The sequence below is a fragment of the Thunnus albacares genome, chromosome 1 (genome assembly GCF_914725855.1).
Source record: "Thunnus albacares chromosome 1, fThuAlb1.1, whole genome shotgun sequence".
Taxonomy (NCBI): Eukaryota; Metazoa; Chordata; class Actinopteri; order Scombriformes; family Scombridae; genus Thunnus; species Thunnus albacares.
Window position 1 is genome coordinate 40,379,033 of NC_058106.1, and position 20,226 is coordinate 40,399,258.

General features: G+C 37.7%; 1 protein-coding gene across 1 annotated transcript in view; it reads left to right on the forward strand.

Moving 5' to 3' along the window:
* The window catches only part of LOC122986857 (NLR family CARD domain-containing protein 3-like), a 934,102-nt gene that overhangs the window by 777,593 nt on the left and 136,283 nt on the right, over positions 1-20,226 (forward strand). The window lies entirely within an intron of this gene.

Genomic DNA, 20,226 nt, shown 5'->3' on the forward strand with positions numbered 1-20,226 from the left:
GAAAGCCGTTGAACATATTGTTGAGTATATTGTGTGGATGCGTATGTTGAGATATTTATGTCGTTGCCTCAGATTGTTCAGAACTAAACAAGTTTACTGCAAAATGCTGCCTTTGTTTGTGACACAAAATTATTTGCTTTATTAATTTCTACTAAACTGGGCTTCATTTCCCAAAATCATCTTCAGGCTAAAATGATCTTCGTCTTGTTACAGCAGGACTGAGATCGTTTCAGCCTGAAGAGCCTCGCTAGTAACACTCACCCAGACAGTCGGAGCATCAGTCAGACATGTTAGTGTAAACTGGATGCTATTAAGTTTTTCTAATTTAACTCATTACAATATGGATAAAAAAACAGCTGCTTTTGAACTAAGAACTCAGAACAGGATGAAAGAAAAGACATGAGACTGGAGGCATCGTTCTATACACGCTGTAGTTTCAGACAAATCTAACATTTGGACTGAAGTGTGTTAGGGTCTTTACACACTGGGGGCGACGCGACACAAAATTGCGAAATGATCGCCTGCGAATAGTTCGCATCAAAACTATTCACACTGGCAGCGATACGAATTTGCGGACAGCTCGTTCTGCCGTCAGTCAGCCTGGTGAAAGCAGTTTGTCCAGCGGCTGCTTCTGTGAACGCAGGTCGGATTGAGCAGATATAACGCTCTTCTTTTGTTTGAGTGAGGAGAAGGACAAGATCATCATCACTGGAGGAAGTTGACATCATCCTCCAGTGATGGAGGTCCACAGAAGCAGCCGCCTGTCAGCTGCAGCTCCTGAGAGGACAAACTGCCTTCACCAGGCTGACTGACAGCAGGGAGTTACTGAACCAAAACGGTTTGCATGTCAGCTCCACGGGAAGAAATCCACAATGTTTAAATACATGGTGATAATGCATATAATACATGATACATCAATGTATTGATTCATTGGCTTTATTTCTCCGCCCACCGTAGCGAGTGAACCTACCTGTCTGCCTGCAGGGCTAACACACAGATCTGGAGCTGATCAATCAATATAGATACAGTCAATAAGTTCAAAACACACACAGCAGGATACTCAACACCCCGGGCCGTCGCAAGAAACAGCTGCCTGTGCAGATTACACTCAGTACTCATGACACAAACATCAGTTCGGAAAAATATATTGACATGCGGCGAATCAATCGCACGAAAAAATGGCGTCCAGTGTGTAAAGGCCTTTACAGACGCAGCAGCAGCTGATTTCAGTAAGTGCCTCATTAAAAGAAGAATAAAGGACAAAGGATGTGTCACCTTAATGATGGACAAACTTGTACTGACATGTTTATAAAAACAGATGTAAATGAGTGTTTGTGTTGAAGGGATGAGATGAGATGCATCAGCTGCATCTGCGCAACAAAGCTAACGTTAGCTACATAGGCACGGTAGAATCACTATAAATGGCTCTCTGGCTTTATATTTACATAAACACACAGTCTTCTTCTGCCAAATGTACATTTAGAGGGAAAAACCCAACGAAAACTGACCTACAACAGCGGGATCTATGCGCGGCCATGACATGAGATGTAATCCTTGAATGCAGGCGTAACGATAGGCGAGACAAGATGCCCCCGCCAGCCAATCAGACGTAATATGAGTCGAGTGCTTAGACCCCGCCCTCTCAGGCAGCCCGAGATACCGATAGAAATGAAAACAGGTTCCTTATAAAGAAATTCTTTTACGTGTCAGAAAGTGCTTTGATACCCGTTTTTTTCCAAATTGAGTGAATTTTTTAAAAAGCCCCTTTTTTCTTTTTCTGATTTTCGTATGAAATCGACAGAAACTGAAGGTCTGCAGGTGTCGGAAGAAGCAGGTTTCTGGTTTCAGTCTGTTGAGAACCAGAAGCATCAGGAGAACCAGAGATCAGTGAAACCGCGGCAGTTTCGGCGTGATGAAGGCAGCATGGTGACCTGCTGCAGCCGCGTGTTTCCAGCGTACGTAACACTGTGCTCCTGTTTTCCACTGTGGGTTTATCCGTTCTTAACACCCAGCTTTAGGTCAAAATGTCTTTTGGAAAGGTGCTGCTCAATCCTGCTAAAGCTGTCTACTATCTTGGTACACTCCGCCTCCATTTGGACTCCTGTTGCAACCAACTACTTCTGCCAATCTGCTTATGGGATCACCTACTACCTCCCCATCAGGAACATTATGTTTGGAATAGTCGCCATGAGAGGTAGTAATTACACCTGCATCCAAACAACAACACACACCGGAACACAGCTGGCTCTTTATGTAACGTTCATGTTGTCCTGGCCCTTTAATCCAGCACTTTCTGTTTGGGAACTCTTGTTTTCACAGCAGATTATCCAAAACCGAGACCTGAAAGTGAACACAAGCTGCTTCTCTGAGTCTGTGAGCTTGTTGTAAACAGAAAACAGAAGATTTAGACTCAGAATTACAATAAATGTTTGTTTATTTGTGAAAACAGCAAGAAAAATGTAGGTTTTTTTTTCTGTTTTATTTTTTGAACAGACGTGAAATGTAGCACAAACTGTTCATCTCATAAAGATGTCACTAACAGTTAGGTTTTAAAAAGGTTCTGCTCAGAGGTGAGTTTGGGAAACTATTTACAGACTCATTCTGGTCATGATGAAATAATTAAAACCAGCTCTAAACCTGACGTCTGTGAGCTGATATGAAGTAACGCTTTAGATGCTGATGCAGTTAAACAGGATGACGGAGGCCAAAGTCTGTCACATGTTTAGTATCCTGATTAAGCTCCTGATCATCGAGTCTTTAAGTCTTTTAAGTTAGTTTTAAGGATCCTAAGTAGCGAAGCGATGACGCCACTAGAGGGAGCTCAGGATCAGACTTACGTTGATATCAGCTGATTCCTCGCAGGCTGGCGAAGCAACCAGTCGTCCACATGAAGCAGCGTTTTCTAATCTGGTGTCTCTATCAGCAGTAATCAGCAGGACGACGTCATCTGTGTTTTATAAAATCGTCACCGGCACCCCGGCGATTCATTTAATAGTTGGCAACTAACTGATTAATTGACTAATCGTTGTAGCCCTAATAATTCAGGGTTTTGCAGAATCATCCAGTATTAATGTTCATGCTGATGCTGTTTAGAGTTCAACTGGTTCATGTTTTGAGAGTAAATGTTAAAGAAAAGCAGCAGACTGACTCACTCCTGTTAGATCAATAAAGCTGCAGAGCTCTATGAGTAAGGAGATTAAAACTGTTATTGTCATAACTTCCTCAATGCCAGAATTTAATTGGACGGGCCATGTGGAGGTCAGCAGATCTGGGGTCAAAGATCAGTTTAGTTGAACTTGGCTGTTAAACCTCAGCATGAGAGACTGCAGCTGCATGTTAAAAGTCCCATTAAAGAGAACCTATTATGCTTTTTATTTTTGGACTCCACTAGAGCAGCTCTGCATGACTCAAAGTTAAAAAAAAACTCCTTATTTATTTCATACTGGCTGGTTTCTCTTAGACTCCGCTTTGAGTCCCGCCTCCTGATGAGCCCGCTCTGCTCTGATTGGCCAGCTTTACGTATCAGAGCTGCTTTACTGCTTCAAATTAAAAGCTTTTAAAATGACTGACTAACGGAAGACTTTTATTGTGAAGAATTTAGTGGAAGTAAAACGTGTTCCTCAATGAATGAGCTTCATTAGCGTCACTAAAAACATCAGTTAGAAACAACGCAGGGAGGAAGAGTACAAGCAGGAACAGCCACAGTGATGATGATGTTTTATGAGGAGCTGCAGACCACCAGCACACCTCCAACAGGTAAACTGTTTATTTTACTTCGCTGTGCTGTGTAATGGCGTCGTGGCTCGGCGTAACTAGTCCCGCGCTGTGCACGCAGCAGATGATAAAGAAATCCGTCACGAACTGACGTCAGCTCAGTTGAAAAAACCCTCGGAAACTTAGCGTTCAGAGCAGCCTGAGGATCACTGCCACATACATTTACCTCGTTATTTGACCCGTCGGCCACTTTTAACATGAACATCCGACATTGTGACATTAAATAAATGTCTGAAAATAAAGAAAAGCAGAATACGTCCCCTAAACCGGAGGTATATTTCTCTCCTCCACAGTCTGAAGTGTCAGTGTGTGATGTGTTATTGGCTCCTAGTGATGAACCTACAGAGAATCATCAGAGACTCTGCAGCTCCTCTCGGCTTTACGGAGCTTTATAGTGAGTTTCAGCTCATTGTTTATCTGTCCGGCTGCAACTTTACTGTTCTGGTTCACTCTCAGCGTCTCATAGCATCGCCACTGTTCACTACCTGCTCACAGTTAGCTGTAGACTAGCTGGTGAACATAGTGGAGCATTTAGCAGCTAAAGAGCCAGATATTTCCCTCAGGAGCTGGTAGAGAGTAAAAACAGCTAAAAGAGAGTGAATATTGGACTCACATTCACCAGGTGGACAGAAACACGACTCCACATGAACGATAATGTTGCTCCATAACTGCTGGATGTGGAAATAAGTAGCTGTTGTGTGCAGGTTAAACTGAACAGTGTTTAGCGTTTCATACGGAGCCCCTTAATGCGACATGATCAGAAAAGCAAATATATGGAGGCCACGTTTTACTACATCAAGCACTTGAAATTGTATTGTGTGCACATGAGATACAGTTTGTTCCCACGTGTTGGTTGATTTGTGTGCAGGAGAAAAGTGTTTATACAGTGAAACAGACCAGCCGTTCTCATGAAGCACCGGCTGCAGGATGAGTTTTGAAGTGTGGAGACATCCAGCTTCGGATGATGTAATAGTCACAATCATGTAGCCCGTCTCACCTCGTACACAGTCACTTAGTTTAGTAATTAATGTCGCACGACAGCGTTCGTACTGCAGCGCGTCTCAAGAATAAAACATGAGACCAGTCAGATGAGTGTAGAGGTGTGTGTGGTTACGGCACAAATGAACCAAAACGCTGCAATAGCATCTCAAGCGCTTGATGTAGTAAAGTGTGGCCTTGATACATATATATGTTTATATATTTTTTGTCCTATTAGAGGCTCTATAGTTTCAACTTTGTTGAAGGAGGAATGTGTCACCTGGTTAAATAAAGTTCATGAATAACAGAATGAATGTGTTGTTGCAGGTTTTTTTCAGCTTTAACAGAGAAAATATTCTGAATTTAATTCCAAGTTTTCAAACAAACACTTTGCAGCTCCTCTGACTGCTGACTAACTGCTGGATTTCACAGATTCCACACACACCATGAACTTAACACACAGTTTATAATCCAGTAAAGCTGTTTACAGGCTGAGGATCAGACTGTTAGCTGCGTGCTAACATACACACATCACATGCTGCTGTCTATGAAATGAGCTGTTAAACTAATCTGTCTTCATGAGTTTATAGATTTGAGTGAAACCAGAAGACACATCTGACAGCGATGCGTTTTCTGTCCTCGTCCTTCATCTCAGGATCCAGAAACTGACTCTAACCCTCCATCAGGAAGCTCCAGGATGTGTTTACTGATTGATCAGATGATCTGATGGACAGTAAAAGAAGCAGCCGTACTGTTGTTGAAACTGTTTGGTTGGCTCTAATATCATCATATTTACTCTGTTATTATACTCTATATTCACTAAAGATAAAACATGCATCTAAGCTGGATTCTTGAACTTCTCACCAAACAAAAGGTCAGATATGTGTGGTTGTTTTCAACAGTTTCTCTGATGCCAGCCTGCTTTTTAAAACTGATTTAACTAAACTGCACCATGAACAGGATCAAACGGAGCCAAGCGAAACATTCATGAACCAAAGACGTTCAGTTTTTAGCCGACAAAGCAATGTTTTTATTTAAATGGTAGAAAATCACTCTGTAAGGCTTACACAAGGAGTTTCATTCATTCCTAATCCGGGCAGAGATTATGTTTGCCACGTGGGAAAACAATGTAGTCGTATATGAACATGATTTGTAGGAGGGTCTGTTAGCTGCTGAATCATCTGACACAACTGCTGCTGGAGAGATCAAACATGATGATATCGGATCCTCACATCCATTTATGTAGAAAGTAGTTTCAACATGTTTATTGTCACTCTGGTTACACAAGTACGATTGTGTGAAAAACTTTGGCTCCATTACAGAAAAACAGTTAAAAGACACACACACACACACACACACACACACACACACCGACAGACACACACACGTGTCATGTGTGTCTTGTGTGTGTTATTTATTTAGTAGTCTTATGGCCTCCTGAGGACTGAGGACATCAGGCTCTTGTGTGGGTTAACTGGGCCCTTAATGACCCTTCAGAGACTTCCTGAGGTGCCTTTGGTTGTGCGTCTCCTGCAGGTTGTGCATCTCCTGCTGGTTGTGCATCTCCTGCAGGTTGTGGATCTCCTGCAGGTTGTGGATCTCCTGCTGGTTGTGCGTCTCCTGCAGGTTGTGGATCTCCTGCTGGTTGTGCATCTCCTGCTGGTTGTGGATCTCCTGCAGGTTGTGGATCTCCTGCTGGTTGTGCATCTCCTGCAGGTTGTGGATCTCCTGCTGGTTGTGCATCTCCTGCAGGTTGTGGATCTCCTGCTGGTTGTGCATCTCCTGCAGGTTGTGGATCTCCTGCTGGTTGTGCATCTCCTGCAGGTTGTGGATCTCCTGCTGGTTGTGGATCTCCTGCTGGTTGTGCATCTCCTGCAGGTTGTGGATCTCCTGCTGGTTGTGCATCTCCTGCAGGTTGTGGATCTCCTGCTGGTTGTGCATCTCCTGCAGGTTGTGCATCTCCTGCTGGTTGTGCATCTCCTGCAGGTTGTGGATCTCCCGCTGGTTGTGCAGCTCCTCCCCAGCACCTTGTGGTCCCTGCTGGTACAGCTACAGTACCAGATGATGGAGCAGCCGTCAGCAGCCTCTCTATGGAGCCCTGGTAGGAGTCTCTGAAGATTTGAGGCCTCAGGTCAAATTCCTTAAAGCGCCTGAAGCCGTGCAGACGCTGTTGGGCCTTTTTAATGACAGCGGTGATGTGGCCAGCACGTCAGGTCCTTGTGAATGTTTACCCCCGGGTATTGGAAACTGTCCCCCCTCTCAACCACTGTGCTGTTGATGGTGAGGGGGGGGGGGGGGGGGGTGGTCACCTCCTCCTTGTAGGCCGTCTCTTCGCAGCAGGAGATCAATCCCACAAGGACTGTGTCATCCACAACCTTCATGACGGTGTTTGAAGCCTGTGCCGTGCAGATGTGGGTTTAGAGGGAAAACAGGAGGAGGCTGAGGACACGCAGGACGTGATTTAGCCAAGTAAGACATGTTCCTGGATCAATATTGTGATCAACCAATTACAACCCTCTGACATCATCAGTGTGCTGCTGCTGTACTTCTGTCAAAATTCCTTTGTGCTTCACAGGTAAGCAAAGTTTTCCAAAATGAAGTTAATACAATGGGAAAAAAAATCCTCTGTAAAACTGAACCAAACCATTAACTGCGTGTCTTCAATTCATAAATATTTAAAACTGAGAGCTGAAGCTACAGCAGCTACTGCAGGGTTAGCGAGTTAGCTAGCTAACCATGTAGCCTATGCTAACAAGTTAGCTTGCCAATAACTTAGAACATTGTTCACTAAACAACTTATGATGTGATCTAATTTTGGTGGTGGCTAGTTGAACCCTTCTAATTCATGACAGAAACTCACTGACAATAACAAAAATATATATAAATCATAAAAAATACAACGGACGTATCCTTTAAACACATTTTCTCTCCCTTTATGTAGTTTATTCAAAACTATTGTTGTACTGTGCTGATTGTTGCCATGGTGACCCTGGATAACTTGATTGTGTTGCTCTAGGACCATCACAAGCTTTGTCCTACATCTCAAATAATGATAATGCTTCAAATGTTAAATTTGTTTAATTTATTTCCATGCTCTGTGTGTGTGTGTGTGTGTGATAGAGAGAGAGATTACTTTTCCCAATTAAGCTTTTTTGTTTGTTTTTCCAGACTTGAAAAACATGAGGTTGAACATGAGCAGTAAAGATATGAATTCTATGTTGTGATAGATCTTCATCTTCTACTGCAAAGCTGAACACTCACACTCACACACACACACACACCCAGGTGAACGTTCTATGTCCAGATACCAGCGTAACGATGCCGTATGTGTTTATGGGTGCTGAAGCGTTTCCTGTCTGGATCAGCGCTACTGGAACCTGGAGTGAATATTGAACTATTGAGAACGTGTTGAGAAGTTTTTCCAGCAGACGTGTTCTCCTGACCAACACTGGAGCCGCTCTCACCGTTCGCAGCTTTCAGGCGTCTGACGCCTCCCTGCCTCTGTGGACATGGAGGATGAGGACGGGAATCATTCATGGATCATAGCGAAGGGATGGCGAGCTCAACTCTACAACGGCGAAAGAACAGGGAGACCAGTTGAAGGCTGGATCTGCTCCCCGGGATGAAAATATGATCCCGACGTTCAAAGTCGTTTCTTTTTATTTGAAAGAGCATCTTCTTGCAGAATGTTAAATACGTTTCTGGTGTGTGTTGAAAGCAAAGAAAGAACCAAAGACACTTCTGAAAAGTTTCAATGTAAACTTTTAGTAACATTAAATGTTGTTTGCTCTCTTTGACTCTTACTGGTTTTCCTTCACTTTAAATCCAGATTAAACAGCGTTTCCAGAGTATCTGACTTTCATATTGTGACGTATTTCTGAGTGACAGACAGGTAGGACATAACGTTTGGAGGAATCTGATTGGAACGTTGGAAAGTGGGCGTGTCATAATGACATTAAAAGTTGAAGATTGATTGATGGGTGGATGTCATGATGTTATTGGCTGAAGTCGGTTGGTTCAAGCTCACGTCATATTTTGTTTTACAGGAGGAAAACATGATTGGATTTTGATATAATAACACAAAGAAATCTGTGTTGTTATATGTATATTATTATTATAAAATAAGTTTTTAAAAAGATGTTGGCATTTATTGTTAAATAGGTGCACAATAGGACCGGGTTTAGGATCTTAAAGGGTTAAAGTTCATCCTGACTTTAAAAAAACAATATAAAACAAAATTGCGGCTCATTACTAAAAACTTGAGCACAAGGAGACATAAATACATAAATACATATAAACATAAACATATAAACATAAACATAAACCTAAATACCTATAAACATATAAACATATAAATATATGAACGTATAAATGTATAAACATAAACATTAACATATAAACGTATAAACGTATAAATGTATAAACATATAAACATAAACATATAAACATATCAACATATAAACGTATAAACATATAAATGTATAAATGTATAAACATATAAACATAAACATATAAACATATCAACATATAAACCTATAAACATATAAATGTATAAATGTATAAACATATAAATGTATAAACATATAAACATAAACATATAAACATATCAACATATAAACCTATAAACATATAAATGTATAAACATATAAATGTATAAACATATAAACATATAAATGTATAAACATATAAACATCAACATATAAACATATAAACCTATAAACATATAAACATATAAACGTATAAATGTATAAACATATAAACATAAACATATAAACATATAAATGTATAAATATATAAACATATAAACATAAACATATAAACATATAAATGTATAAACATATAAACATATAAACATAAACATATAAACGTATAAATGTATAAACATATAAACATAAACATATAAACATATAAATGTATAAATATATAAACATATAAACATAAACATATAAACATATAAATGTATAAACATATAAACATATAAACATATAAACATAAACATATAAACGTATAAATGTATAAACATATAAACATATAAACATAAACATATAAACATATAAACGTATAAATGTATAAATATATAAACATATAAACAAACATATAAACATATAAATGTATAAACATATAAACATATAAACATAAACATATAAACATATAAACATATAAACGTATAAACATATAAATGTATAAACATATAAACATATAAACATAAACATATAAACATATAAATGTATAAACCTATAAACATAAACATATAAACATATAAACATATAAACATATAAACGTATAAATGTATAAACATATAAACATAAACATATAAACATATAAACGTATAAACATATAAATGTATAAACATATAAATGTATAAATGTATAAACATATAAACATATAAATGTATAAACATATAAATGTATAAATGTATAAACATATAAACATATAAATGTATAAATGTATAAACATAAACATATAAACATATCAACATATAAACGTATAAATGTATAAACGTATAAACATATAAACATATAAACGTATAAACATATAAACATATCAACATATAAACGTATAAATGTATAAACGTATAAACATATAAACATATAAACATATAAACGTATAAACATATAAACATATCAACATATAAACATATAAATGTATAAATGTATAAACATAAACATATCAACATATAAACGTATAAATGTATAAACGTATAAACATATAAACATATAAACATATAAACGTATAAACATATAAACATATCAACATATAAACGTATAAATGTATAAACGTATAAACATATAAACATATAAACGTATAAACATATAAACATATAAACGTATAAACATAAACATATAAACATATCAACATATAAACGTATAAATGTATAAACGTATAAACATATAAACATATAAACATATAAACGTATAAACATATAAACATATCAACATATAAACGTATAAATGTATAAACGTATAAACATATAAACATATAAATGTATAAACATATAAACATATAAACGTATAAACATAAACATATAAACATATCAACATATAAACGTATAAATGTATAAACGTATAAACATATAAACATATAAACGTATAAACATATAAACATATCAACATATAAACGTATAAATGTATAAACGTATAAACATATAAACATATAAACATATAAACATATAAACGTATAAATGTATAAATGTATAAACATATAAACATAAACATATAAACATATCAACATATAAACCTATAAACATATAAATGTATAAATGTATAAACATATAAACATATAAATGTATAAATGTATAAACATATAAACATATAAACGTATAAATGTATAAATGTATAAATGTATAAACATATAAACATAAACATATAAACATATCAACATATAAACCTATAAACATATAAATGTATAAATGTATAAACATATAAACATATAAATGTATAAATGTATAAACATATAAACATATAAATGTATAAATGTATAAACATATAAACGTATAAACGTATAAATGTATAAATGTATAAACATATAAACATAAACATATAAACATATCAACATATAAACATATCAACATATAAACGTATAAACATATAAATGTATAAATGTATAAACATATAAACATATAAACGTATAAATGTATAAACGTATAAACGTATAAATGTATAAATGTATAAACATATAAACATATAAACATATAAATGTATAAATGTATAAAAATATAAACATAAACATATAAACATATCAACATATAAACCTATAAACATATAAATGTATAAATGTATAAACATAAACATATAAACGTATAAATGTATAAACGTATAAACATATAAACATATAAACATATAAACGTATAAACATATAAACATATCAACATATAAACGTATAAATGTATAAACGTATAAACATATAAACATATAAACGTATAAACATATAAACATATAAACGTATAAACATAAACATATAAACATATCAACATATAAACGTATAAATGTATAAACGTATAAACATATAAACATATAAACATATAAACGTATAAACATATAAACATATCAACATATAAACGTATAAATGTATAAACGTATAAACATATAAACATATAAATGTATAAACATATAAACATATAAACGTATAAACATAAACATATAAACATATCAACATATAAACGTATAAATGTATAAACGTATAAACATATAAACATATAAACGTATAAACATATAAACATATCAACATATAAACGTATAAATGTATAAACGTATAAACATATAAACATATAAACATATAAACATATAAACGTATAAATGTATAAATGTATAAACATATAAACATAAACATATAAACATATCAACATATAAACCTATAAACATATAAATGTATAAATGTATAAACATATAAACATATAAATGTATAAATGTATAAACATATAAACATATAAACGTATAAATGTATAAATGTATAAATGTATAAACATATAAACATAAACATATAAACATATCAACATATAAACCTATAAACATATAAATGTATAAATGTATAAACATATAAACATATAAATGTATAAATGTATAAACATATAAACATATAAATGTATAAATGTATAAACATATAAACGTATAAACGTATAAATGTATAAATGTATAAACATATAAACATAAACATATAAACATATCAACATATAAACATATCAACATATAAACGTATAAACATATAAATGTATAAATGTATAAACATATAAACATATAAACGTATAAATGTATAAACGTATAAACGTATAAATGTATAAATGTATAAACATATAAACATATAAACATATAAATGTATAAATGTATAAAAATATAAACATAAACATATAAACATATCAACATATAAACCTATAAACATATAAATGTATAAATGTATAAACATAAACATATAAACGTATAAATGTATAAACATATAAACATATAAATGTATAAATGTATAAACATATAAATGTATAAACATATAAACATATAAATGTATAAATGTATAAACATATAAACATATAAATGTATAAACATATAAACATATAAATGTATAAATGTATAAACATATAAACATATAAATGTATAAATGTATAAATGTATAAACATATAAACGTATAAATGTATAAACATATAAACATATAAATGTATAAATGTATAAATGTATAAACATATAAACATAAACATATAAATGTATAAACATATAAACATAAACATATAAACGTATAAACATATAAACATATAAACGTATAAACGTATAAACATATAAACATATAAACATGGCCACTATTCACAGCAGCTTTATCATAACACAGTTTATAAATGTAAACATCCAGTACTGGTTTCATTTATCTGCTGCCTGAACTGAACACTAGAACCGGTCGCAGCGCAGCATCACAGAGGAGCAGGAACTGGATTCACATGTGTGTTGTAGAGCTGCCAGCAGCTCACTGCAGCAGCTGGAGTGTGTTTGGGTGAATGTGATAGTCGGATGGATGAATGTTGTGTGGAGGTGTTGGCTGGGTGCAGATTGGCTGTCGGTGCTTCGGGGGACTGGATGTGATGATGCTTTCTCCTCAGCTTCATCTGCATCATTTATCACAACAAGGATGTTTTGCAGTTGCATCTCGGTCTCTGGATCCTTGATCTGCTTTATTTCACTTACTGTCCTGGTTTTGTCCCAGTCTGGCTCTGTGTCCCTCAACCAGACCACCAGATGCTCTCAGACTGTTTCCTGTTTGTTAAGACTGGACTGAGTGGGAGAAGGATGGATGAATTCTGCTGCAGATTATATGAAAGGACCAGTTGAGATACTGTGGCTGTTTAAATGTGAGAATATCTGTTTGAGAAGTGTTTCAGGCTGGTTTCTCTGAGCTTATCAAGTGGTGATGTGTCAGTTTTTGGGTGATGGATCAGATGTGTGTTTTGGACTTTTAGGGCTGCATTTCTCTCAGATTATCTTGTAGCTTTGGTTTCTGTTTGCTCTGTTTTTCTTCCTGCTTTTCCCTCCACGTCTCTCATTAGCCTGCCCTGCTCCAGCCAATCAGCTCCAGCCAATCAACTCCAGCCAATCAGCTCCTTTTCTGTCTTCCTGATCCACCTGCACCTCATCCCCTCGTCACTTAAGTTTGTATATAAATTCTGGTTTTCAGTTCAGTTTTGTTGGATCCTACAGTCTCCTGCATTTGGGTCCACCTGCTCTGCTCCACATAACACTTACTACCTGTCTGCCATCAACATCCTGAGTGGCATCTGGGAGTGTTTGAGACACATTCTTTAAAACGGTAACCTTCTCCATTTCAAGATCATCAGGTCATTTGCCTTTAGTTTGGCCTTGTGTGTCCTGCTGGACTAGGATGGGATGATGCACTTTCAGCTGAGTTCAGCTGAGTTGATGGTCTACATGAACTGGACTCCTGGACCACAGTTAGAGGTTAGTTAGAGGTGGAAGACTCAGACACATCATCCTCCGTCTGCTGGTCATCACTGCAGCATCTGTGCTGACAGGCTGCATTTCTTGTAACTGTTATTTGACAATAATATAATGGCCTAATAGTAAAAAAAACTGTGACGTTACCAAAACAGCATCAATTGTTTGAGAGTAAAAAGCCCGGTTGCACTTTGTTTTATGTAACAGCTTCTGACATTAATTGTTTAACGTGTTGCATTCAGCGGTCTGAGGAGCTCTGTGGGCCACAGAGTGTAAGTTCTTTGCTTTGAGACAGAGCAGCTTGTGTTCTTGGTGAGGCAGCTTTGGTTTGGACCTCCTCTCCAACTGTGATGTATCTTTAGAAAAATTAGATAATCATTCCAGCACATTGAGGCGTTTAAGCCTCTATGTCTATCCATTCTCCCACCTTCTAGAAATCATGGAAATTTGAGGCTATCCGAAAACGAATGCAAGGCTGTCTTTTCAAAATGTACGTAATTCATTCAGTCAGTTGTTAGCATCCAGACAACCATAACAACAAGTAGGTTTAATTTCAGTTCTTTACTCGGCACAGACTGCTGATTGCATCAAATAGTCAACTGTATATCTGGAAATGAACAACATGATGCTGTTACAGCTGGTGCTACTGGGGAAAGATAACCTAGCATAGCTAACCTAGCATAGCTAACCTAGCATAGCTAGTTACTCACCAGGTTACATCCACTATTTCTCACTAACATTGAAACATCAGGAGGCTGGTATGTTGACGTCACTGTTCCACCCTAACCCGTCAGCATCACATCATAGGAGACGTCAAACTAGGCAGGAAAATCCAAAAAAAAAAAAATCTGACATTTTAGACTTTTCGTCACATCTTCAGTTGTCACGCTACGCACATGTTCATCATTCCCAACATTCATAATTGGGCCTGAAACTGGAAATTGGTTGGGCGACAACAAAATGGTGCTGTACCCGTGTAGTCTGATCAGACAGAAGGGTTAAACCTAAAGGGTCGGGAAAGTAGTAACGAAGTAGAAACTGTATGGAAGAGAAAGCAGAAAGTCTTGTATCTGTCTGCAGCAGTGAGGACGGAAAGTTGAAAGAAACGTGTTTCTCTGATCAGATATTTCCTGATTTTAATCCTCTTCTTGTTGACATGAATGTTTTGGTTTGTGCAGTTGGTTGCGTGCAGGTTTAAAGAGGGAATGTGTTTATAATGACTCTCACTTTGCCTCAGGTGAATCTTTGACCTGACTTCCCCCTGCTCAAGGTTAATGAGTGTGTCACGCAGAAGACTGTTTTACCAAACATCTGAATTAAAAGTGAGTGGATTAAATCCTCCAGTGAACCTCGACCTTTCAATCCACAACAGACAAAAACAGACGAAGGGAAACACACGAGGGGGCTGAGAGTAAACAACCGAGCCGTCCAAGAACAGGATTGTGGTTTGGGACAGGTATTAGTGTCCCAGTCATGGACACTAATGGTCTCGGACTCAGAGGCTTTGAGGCTCAGCTGGTGCCAGCAGGCCCGTGACTGCAGATTAACTGTTGAGTAATCTGGCAGCCAGTTTCCTCCGTTAACAGCACAAACTGACCCTCATCTCTGCCTGACAGGATGTTCAGGTTTGTTGATGATGAGGAGAGCGAGGTCAGGGAGACTCCCGGGTCTGATCCCCGAGAGGACACCAAAACAGACAGATCCTTTCACATGAAGCTTAACAACTGCTCACTTAACCCTCATTAACTCGTTAACTCCCAATGAGATGATCCTGCACTCAAACCACAGCACAGGAGGAGGAGGAGGAGGAGGAGGAGGAGTGGGAGGAAGAGGAGGAGGATTCTCCTGAAGATTAATGAAGCAAGTCAGGTTACACTTTAGATTCAAGACAACTGTGCTGTCATTTCTTTTAAACGGCACAGTAATCACAATCAAATCAAATATTAAAACCAATAATTCATCATGTGACAGATCACTGTAAACACCGTATATGAGACTTCATCATCTGAAGAAGAGGAGGGAGGTGATGTCATATCATCAGCTGAGGGGAGCTGAGCTGCTGGCTGAGAGCCGCTGAGAGGTCACGACCTCCAGGCAAGTTTAAGGCAGCACGGTACTCTGCCAAGGATCCGGCCTCTGCTTGTCTCACATCTCCTTCGTCGAGTTCATGGAGGGAAATAAAAGGTGAGCAGCTGTCTCAGGAGGCAGTTGGGATTACCCAGAAACCCTTTCCAAGGAGCAGAACCAAGCTGCAGCTGACGTCCCTGAAAAACCAGTTCAAGGTGATGATGTAGAGACCTGAGTGGAGTAAAAACCAGCAGGGGGTCTTAGGAGTCCTAAACCTTCCACTTTAGAGTTTTCTTTTAAAAGCTTTTAACAAAGATACACTAACACTCACTGGGTGATCATTTGACCAGTTTGGGTCAAACAGCAGCAACACGATACTGCGTTAATGTTGTTTTGAGCCAGTTTTAGTGTTTTTTTTTTATTTTCCTTTCCATTAAAGTTTGTTATAATCTGCTCTTTTTAAACTGACATGTCACAGTTTGTTATTGATTATTAATAATTTTGTTGATAATGTATCTGTTGAATATCATACTCACAGCGTTTTGTACAAGAAACAAAACATTTGTGACAGTTTGTAGTTAAAGCTTGTTGTGTTAAACTGACGTTGTCGCTGCTGTTTGGGGCCTGAGAAAAGGGGCGGGGCTGATCCTGATGATATGGATGACATCATCAATGAAACATGATATATTGCTATCTCCATTGTGATTGGTTTACAGGTGTCTGTGTCAGTGAATGTGACAGAAAATGTTCATCAATGACGAGGAACATAAATAGATTAATAGACAGATGGACAAGCAGATGTTTTATAAACTGTATCACAGATTTTATACATAAAGTAAAATGGACTCGTGCAGCAGATCAACACCTGCATGTTGATACTGTGATAGATTTATGTTTGATCAGGTAATCCAACAATAGGCATGAATTCAGCTTTATCAATACACATATTGCAATTGTTTCATCTCTAACAGACTGAGGTCTGTTTGTTCTTACATCAGCACTGCAGAGTTGTCAAACTGTCACCTGTGTTATTGCATCGCTTTGATTTGTTGATGAGCTGATTGGATTGTTATTAACTTGCACCATCAAAGTCATCTGCATGTAAAAGTTCATTAATGTTTTTATTTTTCTAACACTGAGGCGTGACCCAGGATCCTCTGACTTCCTGTAACGTCTCAGGCTGAGGAGCTGCTGTAAAACCTGAACTGCTTTGTTAATCACTCTTAGACATAAACTCTCCTGTTATTTTTTGGGAGTTTTTTTTCTAAGATTCAGATTCAGACAACTTTCTTATCCCAGAAGGGCAATTCAGTTCAGTTCTACAGTCTACCCAGTCCTCACACTCCCAGGCAAGCAGCAACATGTCAGAGACAACAGATCAGTACATGGATACAAGGAACACAAGCAGCAAACACACTCTGGCAGCCTCAGGTCGCCCCGTATATGCAGGCTTACACCAGGAGCCAGGTGAAAAGCAAACAAGGATAATAACACCCGTTATAGTTCACAGACGTTTAAAAGATTGTGGCATTCATTTGAAATGACTACTGTCAGCATTTAGCAGCCTGATAGCAGAAGGAATGAAGGACTTAGAGCAGCAGTTTGTTCTCCTGAGGGGCCGTTACAGTGGATTCACTGGACTGAACATGCTCAGATTGGCTTTCTGGGCCTCATGTTTCTCCCAGTAGGAGCACAAGTCTGTTTACTGGACTCCAGTTATCTTGGAGGAGATCTAAACAAAACTATTCAGGCTGTTCTTGTCCTTCAAAACCCAGTAAACCAGCAAATAAATGACAAAGTTAGAAGACTAACTTGGTCAGGTAGAAGGAGGATGTTTAGTGCATATGAGCCCTGATGATCTCTGGCAGGCAGAACCACAGAGCATCAAGTTCCTGATCCAGGATGTCCTGTTCAGTCCATCAGACCTCCCCAAACAGCCCACTGTGCCCAGTAGGAGCACATTTTGAGCTCCTTTCTGGAGGCTCGAGGGCACGACCAAGTGCTGTAGCATATCGCAGAAGACATCGTGTCCTCCACACAGACGATCACATCCACAGACTGGACCCAAGAAACCATCAGGGATCCTGGCAACCACACAAGACCAGCAGTTACCTGTAGACCTGGAGATCCAGGTTGGCACACTGTCACAGCTAGCATGAGGCCAGACACCCTCCTGCTCTCTGAGGCTGCCAAGAACATCCTGCTGTTGGAACTGACAGATGTAGAGGAAACACATGAGAGGAAATATATGAAGAACTGGTCATCGACCGGCAGCAGCAGCAGAACTGGAAGGATGTAGAGGACTAACGCTGTCAGACACAGGATACGTCACCGCTTCGTTCTGAAAGTTTCTCTGAGCTCACTTTAAGTCTCACTTTAACACCTGGACATACCTGCAGGATTTATGACATCACAACTAGCTTGGAGCCAATCGTGGTCCAGTATGCAACAAACACTGAGATGGGATTTAGAGTGAAGGAGGAAACATCTGGTGTCCAGCAGGTAAAACTTAAAAAAACCAACAATATTTACAGATTCACATATTCTGGAGTTTTAATGAAGGAGAAGGAGGAGACGATGGTTTAAGAGTTTTAACGAGGTTATGATTCAAAGTATTTTTATTTGTGGTAAAACATCTTCAATACCTGTTTCACGGTTACTGGTCAAACAGGTCAAAGAATGAAAGTATGACAGAAAACCAACAGGAACGATACAACCTACGGTTATTTATTATTATATCACATGTTATATTCAGCAGAATATAACAATAACTCCTGCTGATATAATTAATGGATGGATGGATTACGTTTTCTTAATAGTGACAGTGTTTGCTGCACTGACTGAAACATCTTCCTGCAGCAGAAATATTTAACAATTTTGAATTGTTAAAGGCGTTTTTTGCAGATGCTTTTGTGATGTTTCAGGACCTGCAGATGAATCCAGCTGAACCCTCCTGCATGATCCTTTCTGTCTTTCTTAGTTTAATTAAAAAGTTTGAGACTTTGTTGATGCTCGTTCATGCAGTGTGATGTCACAGACCGTCGTCTTCCTGCTGCGTGTGATCCAGACTCAGTTGAACATGAGCTTACATGTGAACAACGAGGCTCTCACACACAATATGTTGTTTACTGCTGAAGCACTAATTGTTAAATGAAGCGTGCAGAACGTGCTATTGTTACTGTTCCTGTTTACTGCAGACCTGCGGTGTTTTGACAGCCTCTGAATCGGGTTTGTGTCCACGCTGGAGGTCCTTGTGTCACGCCATCCTCTAATGAGAGTCTCAACGTTCAGATGCTGCAGCAGCAGCGCAGACGGCGCGTCGACCGCCACAAAGAGAGCATTCTTCAGCCAGAGCGGGAAGTTGACTTCGCATTGTGACTGAGTGCTGACTGTTCAGATCATCCCCCGTTCACATGTTCACCCACATTATCCCTGAAGCACATACCAGGTCACAGTGTTCACATCTGAGATTCACTGACCTCCATGTTCCTGCTTCTCACTGCCATCATGTCTGTCTGTCTCTTTACACTGTAAACACTGACTTTCTCTTCATTTTCCTCCGGAGACGTGTGACCTCAGTGAGGTAAAATAAGAGATGCAGGTTTGTTTCCAACCTCCTGTTTTTATACTCGGCTCCCAGACCAGAGAAGATCTGTGACTCTGAGTCTCTGCTGGCTTCTTTCCACATGAAGAAGCAGCTGTTCCTCTCTGAGCTCCAGAGTCCGTACAGAGGAAACTCAGCTACTGAAATAAACACCAACTATGTTGATAATCCATTAATCATTTTGACTTTTTCAAGAAGAAAAAGTCCAAATTCTGTGATTGCTGGTTTCTTTAGTCTCTATGACAGTAAACTGAAGATCTTTGGGACATTTCAGGATGACATCTTGGGCTGTGAGAAACACTGATTAACATTTTTCACCTTTTTCTGATATTTTAATGACCAAACAGCTAATCAATTAATCAAGAAAATAATCCGCC